This window comes from Stegodyphus dumicola, chromosome 10 (assembly GCF_044657685.1).
Source record: "Stegodyphus dumicola isolate Sdum_Otavi_A_Nest chromosome 10, ASM4465768v1".
Classification (NCBI taxonomy): domain Eukaryota; kingdom Metazoa; phylum Arthropoda; class Arachnida; order Araneae; family Eresidae; genus Stegodyphus; species Stegodyphus dumicola.
In genome coordinates this window covers 87,225,467-87,234,620 of record NC_140777.1, presented here as the reverse complement: position 1 = coordinate 87,234,620, position 9,154 = coordinate 87,225,467, and positions in this window count along the sequence as shown.

The window sequence follows — 9,154 nt, the reverse complement described above, 5'->3', positions numbered from 1 at the left end:
TAATTCATGCCAGAAATGTTTTGAAAACCCCGAACAATAGCTTCATGGATCCCAATTTAAGAACCTTTGGGAAATACTTTAGTATTTCACATTAAATGTGTGCAGATTGTCGAAAATAGTTTTGTATGCTAGAAATATGCAATACAAAAATGAAATAGCATGAAAACATTTTCAGATTTGCATATTCCTGCCACTGAATTGATGAAATTTTAATAATTTTGTCACCAGACACTAAACTAGTGTCTCTTTCCCCCTTTTTTGGCAGCATGCTTCCTGATTTTATGTCTTTCTCTCCGAGAGGAATATATGAGGAATTATTCATGTGGTTCAGTCATCTCTGAGTGGTGACAGACACTAATTCAATGAGCCAGACATGTTGCTTTTCTGTAATATTTCAGCATAACTTGAAATCAAAGTTGGTAATATATCACTTCAAAAAAATTAAACTTCTTAGTTCTAAAATTTAACAGAGAAGGAAAGAACTTTTTTATAATGAAGCAAAATCACACACAAGATCTGTGTATTTACAGTGTTAAGTGCAACTATATTTAGATTGTGAAATTAAAGATAATGAGTGATTTTACAAATATTTTTTCTGTTAATTAAATAAACACAGAGAATGTTCACTTAATTTTCAGTGAAATTATGGATACTGTAGTTTTTATTTATTAATTTATAAAATGTTAGTCTGGAATAAAAGTATACACATCCAATATTAGTGTATTTTTAATTTATTTCAAAATAAAATGTATAACAAAATTTCTGACCAGGTGTGCTTAAGTAATCACATATTTTTATACAGCAATTTTAATTTCACAGATAACCAGGAATGAAAGCGATGAACAGTATTTCATTAAAAAAATATTCTTTTAATTATTATTTTCAGCTTATATTTAAGTAAGAAGTTTATTAGTGTTAATATTTTAGTATATTCACAAATAATTTAATATCTGGGTTAAAATAAAATTAGCACTGTGTCTCAGGGAAAAGAAAATATTCACCAAATATTCAACATATTTACATGTATTTCCTTACATAAAAAGAAAGAACTTTATTAGACCACTATTTTTCAGCAAATGTAATGACAGCTGTAACTCCAGAGAATAATCCTATTGAAAGTACAGAAATAAATAACATTATTGCTGAAATTTTCTCATGTGTAGAAGTGTTGTTCCTAAAGAATTTAAGAATTCTTGATTGAAAGAAAAAAAGGAGCAAACTTTAACAAAACATCACAATTTGTAATTGGAACCTCCATAGGATCGAGCACTGAACAATGCAAAGTCCAAGGCGATTCTCTACAGTTAACCTTTCTTGACCACATGACCTCCAAAACTCTGTTCCGTGCCAGAGCCTGAGTATCACATACGCCTCATGTTGGTGATTGATTTAAAGAATAGGTGGCACCAAAGCAATGCAAAAACTACCAGCTTAGTTCCAGATGCTATATTACAATAATATAATAAGCGAATTGACAGCACTTATGTGAATATTTTTACATATGGCAAGATAATATTTTTACAAAATAAAGTACAACTAAATTAACCTAATTAAATATAACTCAGTGAACAATAATGAGCTGACAAAAAGCGAATAGGTCTATGGAGGGGGAGGGAAACTTAATTCGAAAACCAAGGGGGATATTACTTCAAAAACAATTAGCAATAAGTCAAAATTTCCAAGTACAGCCCCAGGCTGTCATCTACACATATGATGTGGATCACAATTATCATAAGGCTTGAACCATTTTTTACTAATGTGATTTTATTAAAGATTTTTTTGGCAAGTTTAGCATTACAATAGAACAAGCGTGCTCATGAAATTTAACTTGTCGTGTTTTGGCCGACTTGAAGTTTGGCTTAAAGAAGTTTTACATAAAAGTCTTCTAACAGGACATGTATAGGTGGCAGTGGGATGTAGCATGGTCTTATAGATGAGTAACTTGTTTTCGAGAAAAAGTTCTGGTGAATTAAGGGGTAAAGAATGGCTTTACAGAATTTGGCAACGACATGCATAAATGAAGGGCTTCCAAGATAATCTTTGGTCTAAAAAATGCTCAGAATTTATTTGCTTTAACACACTTTTTTTCAGTGCAAGTTGCTTCATTTTTTGTGCTAATACCTTAATTCTATAGAAAGATTTAATTTCTTGTTCAGTTACAAAATTCCATTCAAGTCTTATTAATGCAATTTTGAGAATTCCCACTAAACTGCCAGTTCAAATTTTTTCTTCCTCAACAACCTCTCTGTTGCTTGCTTCACTATCAGTAGCAATATTTTCTGGGTTCAGAAACATGCTACAGATTTCTCTTTCTGTTAAGGGCCGTTCCCACTGGGGTTTATCAGAGCTAATGGACACAACTGACATAGCTGACCCATCACCAAAACCAGTTTTTTCCCGTAGGGCAGCAAGTTGAAAAATCTGAACTGCAGGCATAGTGGAGCTAGTGGACACATGGAACTGACTCTATTAGCTTGGATAAACCCTAGTAAGAACGGCTAGTTCATTGATTGATGATTAGTTCATTGATGAACCTTTAGTTCATTGATGATAAGGGCATTATTGTAATGAAAAACTTCTGTTATCATCTTCTTTTATTACTACTTCAAAAATTCCATTAATTAGAAAATTTTGTTTCCAATACCTGATAACCTTCAATTTACAGCTATCATTATAAAGCTTAGCTATCCCTCATTATACATTACTGGTGACTAACAACTATTGTTCCACTCAGTTTTGTCTTGCTTCTGTCACAGGCTGAGGAAATTAAGCCTGAATTATCTTAGTTATTTATTATATTTATGCTTATATCCTGCACATCATTAAAGCTTATCGAGGGCCGAAATTAGACATTTTGTGGCCTAGTGACGTCTCCGCATGTTTTACATTCTACTGCCAAGCATCTCAAGAAATACTAAAAATTTTGCAGCCCCTATATTTTCTATCCCAGTGCCTTCTCTAAATTCTGCTACCCTGTGTAGCTGCACCAGCTGTGACACTGGTCTTGGGTTTATCTAAAAAACAAATCAGTTTTTTTCAATTCAAACAGCACTAAATGCAATCTTTTGGCCTATGAGCATATTAACAAAAATTTAATTTTTGCACATAGAAAGAAATATTTTTAATTTCTCCTTGTCAACACTTCACAGTGTAGTTAGCTGAAGTCTGTAATTATCACCAAGCGTAATTTAGTATATAAAAGGTACATAAGTCAACATAAAATGTTGCTTTGCTTTTTTAGTATATAAATACAAATATTTAGACATCACTGTATGAATCATTTCTCAGGCTGACCTGTGTTGATAGTCTTGCAGTTATGAAAGCAAAAATTAATAAATAAGGACTCATGAAGTTGATGTCAGGAATGTAAATTATTCAACAGGTGTAAAATCAATAAGTTTCAGTTTGAGATATGTAGCAAGCAGAAAGGCAGCTACAGAGACAAATTATTGATCATACAGATTTATGTTAATAAATGATAAGTTATATATGGAAATACTTTATTTAAGCAAAATTAAGAACCAGGATTCTTGTTTTATTATGAAAAAATATCAAATGTGTATGCATACAAGCATACCAAAAAATTCTAAATAAAAAACAGTTGCTGGTCATCTGTCTGGAGGTCCAGATAGACTTTGTATTGTGTGTTCACTATAAAGTCTACAGATTTATGATATATATACATAAGGTCTGAAATTCACATGCCCAATATCAGGACCACCTACCCTCCCAAAAATTATAGTCCACGAATGGTGAACATAGTACTCAACAAAAGGAAGCAGATGTCTATAAATACCATTTCCCTCCCGACTGCAATTCCTGAACATGGTTTTAATGCTGACTAAGGTGTCCAATGACAATGCATCGATTGTTATAATCACACTTTCGGCGCTTGAGTGATTGTGGGTTTGGGGGGGGGAGTGTTAGCATATTTCTATCTGATCTAAACAAAAAGTGAAGCTTTTCAATGTTGCCATACCATATTACAACTGAAGATGTAAAATCCAGATTTTGGATCACCGAAATTCCTAAGATTCCTGATCTCAGATTTTGTATATGGCAGAATTCACAGTTGTGAAGAGAATAAGAAAATATTCTGATAAACAAATCTGAATGAAATTTGGCAGGTATACCGTTTAGATAATAGGAATGAAAATTAAGAAGAAAAAGTTTTTTCTACTATGAATAAATGTGATACTAGCTAGCTCATCTGTAAGACACATGAACAAAATTTTATTATATGAATAAAATGATAGTTATGTCAGTCATTAGAATGTGTTTTTAAGTACTGCAGCAACATTTAATATTTTAAGAGGAATCTGAGATATATATTGCACCAATGGAGGCCTTCAATTCCAACATGAAAACATGCTATCGATAAACACAATTTTTAAGGAAACCTCAGAACCTCAAATCATAGAGGTTAAACGTCTGCTGATGGCAGGGCTTACATACATGAAGCCTGTGGTGAATTGAGATCACAGTTGCTTTGAATTTTGTAACAAAGGCATACTTCATAATTTTTCAAATTCATTAACATGAGGGCTTTCCCCAAATATTTCACTTAATAAAATGCTCTGAATGCAGTTACAGCATTACTGATATTTCGACTAAATATATATGTGAAGCCAACTTTAAATATAGGCAGCTGCTTACAATGGTAGTTAATTTATATTTTATAAATGACAATTAAATAATAAGTTTTACTTTGAATTATTAATATGTTAAATTTATATGGTGAGTTAATTATACTGATCGCTAAAAATGTTGGATCTGGACACAAATGCGTGTTCCTACTTGTAAAACAAAATACTCCACTCATAAAAAAATTCAGCTCAACATGCAAGTGTTATTTAAGGAGATATAAAAATAATTTCCAATTTCAAAAAAGGAAAAGAATTTTATACAGAAATAGTAGCCAAAACAGATTCCAATTTAGTAAGATATAAAACCATTTCTGTTAAATGAACAAATTTATATTCATTGCAACATGGAATCAATTAGCATTTATATCCCTCTGCAAAAGATTCTACAGCAAATTCAGTCACCTAGAAGAGTATGAAATTAGACATTACTGAGAAAGGTATCAGTATGTTTTTTTAAGTCTTGTTGTAAATGGCATCTGCCTGGCTTGACAAGCAAAGACAACAAAACTGTCTGCAAAGCATTATTAACACATGTGCAAATCATTGGTTGACCTTGCAGCACACCAATAAAACTGGCAATCCCAAAGAAATGGTTCTGTAGATTGTGATTCTCAGGGCTGGCACTAAGTGTTTTGCCACCCAGTGCAAACTACGACTCCTAAATTCTAAAAATTTTGCCACTGGTTGCAACAGCTCTGGTCATACTAAAAGTATGACGACTGTGTGCCTCTTGATAAAAAAATGCTGGGTCAGAACTTTAGCCATTTCTCCTCAATACAAGCATGCACTGGTTCATCAGCATGCGAGAGAGAAACAGAACGTGTCGTTAAAGGCAACATGACTCTAATCAAGCACTCTCCAGGATGATTTGGCTCAACACTAATCCAGGCAAACTGCTATATCAGTATCATATAAAAGTTCACAAGTAGCTTCCTTAATAGCTCCTATTACTTAATTCCAACTTCCAGCAATTGTGTTTAAGTAAGTCTTTAATACTACAGGATGCATGAAGGTCACTAAATGCCTTCAAATGGATGACAGATGCCATTGATGTGGTTATGGTTACTGCCATGATAGCACATTCCTTCTCATGTATTTGCAAGTCCTAAACTTTTGCATCTATATCTCCTGCTGGCAACACTGAATAAATATCACATCACTCTGATCAAGATGAAAGCTGATATATACAACAGTAAAGCAGAAAATCCAGTTAAAACTGCTCAAGAGTGAGAACGCACATTCTTTTAAATACACTAAAGAATTGTCAAGTGCAGATTTACAGAATGAGATATTGCACATGTATCCTGATTATCCTGTTTTCATTTAATTTGTCCAATGCTAGAATTCCATAAATATGCAGTATGCTGCAAAGCATAGGCTGTTTTGTTACAGCAACATTACTCTTTACAAAAGAACACTCATGGGTGCATCTGGCAATCCTGCTTGGTGCTGTCTGCTAGCTGAGTGACTGTGGTCAAGTTGCTGTCATTTCACTCATGCTAGGAAAGCTGTCATTACATATTTATGAATGTTTGCAAAGTTATCAACGAATCAAGCCTAAGGACAATAATAGAGTTTGTTGCATGAGAAAGTTTAAAGAAAAATTTTCGATCTTATATCAAGGCTTGAGGCAATCCTTTAGCTCAAGCCAAAGTAAGAGTAAGAGCCTTGAGAAGCCCTTGATTAAAGTAAGAGTAAAATAAGAGCCTTTCAAGGGCTTCTCAAGTATCGAGAAATATTTGGAAAAGATAGGTGGGAGGGAATGAAATACATGAAAAGTGCTCAGTGCTGGATAGTATTGGTATTCAAAACAAAGCTTCTGATTTTGATTTTTTCGCTCTCTCTCTTAAATAAGGATGGCCAATTATCCACGAAAATTGATTTCCAAGCAAGCAATAGTTGGTTTGGGAATTTTAAGCATTGTTTTAACTTGTGCAATGTAAAACTTCAGAAAGAATTTGGTTCTGCAAATGAAGCAGAGATGAGATTATGTAACTCCTTAATGAGTGATGATGTAACTCCTAAAGGGACATATGACATAAAAATTTTCAGTTTTGGGCTAAAAAATAAAGTAGCCTGAAACAATTCCAAAAATATATAATTTATCCATGTTTAGAAATTTTAAGACCGAAATATTTCATTAAAAAATGTAAGCAAGCACTAGCAAGCCCACCAGTTGAGAAGGGAGAGATGTTTGGTGTGGCAACAATAAAGCCATATCAGCTGGTAAAAAGTATGTTCGTAAACATTCCTTGTTAGAACCTGTTTTATTAGCTGAGAAGTCTTTAGAAGTCTCTCTGACAAAAAACTACTGTCAAACTGTATTCATGGAAGAAGTCAAAACCCACTGCTCAACCGGATAGTCGTTAGCGACGCTGACTGCCAAAGAGCCTGGGTTCGAATCTCGGAGAAGGTATTGGCGTTTGTAAATGTATAGTGTCCGTGCGACATGGAAACACCCGAAGTATGCAGCGAGCCGAAAGTCCTCTCGAGTGGTGGATGGTAGGGAAAAAAGGATGGGAGACCTTCGAAACCATCCCCCCTGGGATGGTCTCTATTAAAATTGGGTGCAGAACTGAGTTAAATTACATTGTCACCTGTAAGCTGCTCAAGGCTGTTACCAACGACAGGTGCTCCTTGCACTGCTATACATCAGACAAGTGAACAAAAACAACTCAAAATCCGAATGAAAGTTTTAATAATTGCATCTCGACACGCATACCAAAAACTGTATTTGTGAGTGTCATCACATTAATTTTAGGTTTATTAGATGCGGTAATATGCTTTAATGATGGTGTACAATGCAATAAATAAGGGAATTATTGGGAATACAACTAGGGTTTTATAAGGTAAAGTTTTTGCGAAAATAGATTGCGATAGAATTCGTGAAACTCATCTCTCTTACCAAAAGCTTCCTAAAATAACCACAAAGAAACATAAGTTAATAAAACTAAAACAACTAGATGCAGAAATGCCAGTTCTAGATGATTTTGGTGCAGAAAAATGTTAAAGTGATTTTTTTATAAATTATTAGTGTTTAAATCGTTTTTTTCAGTTTTTCCCCCAATTTTTTTTTTTTTAACTTTCGGTACACTTTTCTTGAAAACTATTCAGCCTAGAAAGTTTAAATTTTCCACAGTTGTGTATCTTAACTATTTCTTTGAAACCACGCACGATATAAAATTTATGATCATTAGTTTTGTATATGTTAAAAATTTAATACCATATTTTTCTATGATTTTCAAAACATTTTACTAATTTATTTTAAATAGTTTTGTCTTTTTAAGTAAAATGTAAAATACTGTTTATTATTCTTAAATGATATACTGCAAAATTTGAAGGAGTTTGATGCAATATTTTTAAGGAAAAGTGTACCAAACTAACACACTGTCACAAAAGATTCGTCAAGGGTAAGAGAAATTAAACAACTGGTTTTTAAAAACATTAAGCTTTAAATTTACATTTTATGTGTTTTACATAATGTACAAGCTGTCTATTTTAAATGAAGAAAAGAATTTAGAGTATACGTTTATTTTGAGAAAAGTTATATCGTAATAACCCTTGTCCTGAAATAGTTGCATTTCACCAGTCAATATGTCACGTGTCCCCTTAAATGAATGATGATGTAACTCCTTGATGAGATGCGAGATGATCCAGTCCTTAACCCTTTGACGGTTATGGAAATGAGCAGTTTCCGTTTACTTAATTCGCGCAGCATTAGAAGTAAACAGTAGTCGAAAGTGGCAGCTGTTTTCCCCCGCCGTTCTTCCGAAAATGTCACCTTTCTCTGGCGATGCCGTAGATAGCTTGCCTCGCACGTTTTAAAAATTTCTTAAAGTATTTGTAGTACATAGATAACAATTTTTACGTACTTTAAAATAATTATTAAACAGTAAATTATAAATGATTATAACCAATTATATAAATAATAATAGTTAATTATAAATATAAGACAAATATTAAATTGAAAGGACTAAATAAATACAACTAATGTAAAACTTTATGAAGCACAGTATAAATACAGTAATTACCTAAAAATCTTTTTGTGTGTGATATACTTTAAAACATGGAATTGCACATAATGGGGCATTACAGTCTTTGCAATACGTACGTGTTTCACGGCGAATTCTTTTTCCATTAGCATCATTTTTGCTGCAACGTACCACACATCGTCTAGTAGGTTCTTTCTTTTTTCTGTAGGTGGAATATAATCAGGAAAGTGGCGTGCCGACAATCTTAAAGTATTCGAAACTGTTTCAGCAGGTTTTAATTTCAAATGTCTATGAGTGTGATATTTCTCAACAATTCTTTCAGCTAGTTCAATTCTGAATTCCAAATTTGATTTTTTATTCCCCCTTTTTTTTTCCACAGCTGAAAAGCATTAAAACTTGTTATGTCCAATAAATAACAAAATATTTTCTTGTAATATTTCCTTTGTCGAGATCGGGTTACATCATAGTATTCTTTGCTCTTAAATTTATTTAAATGTTCAGCAGCAAAAATGTTGG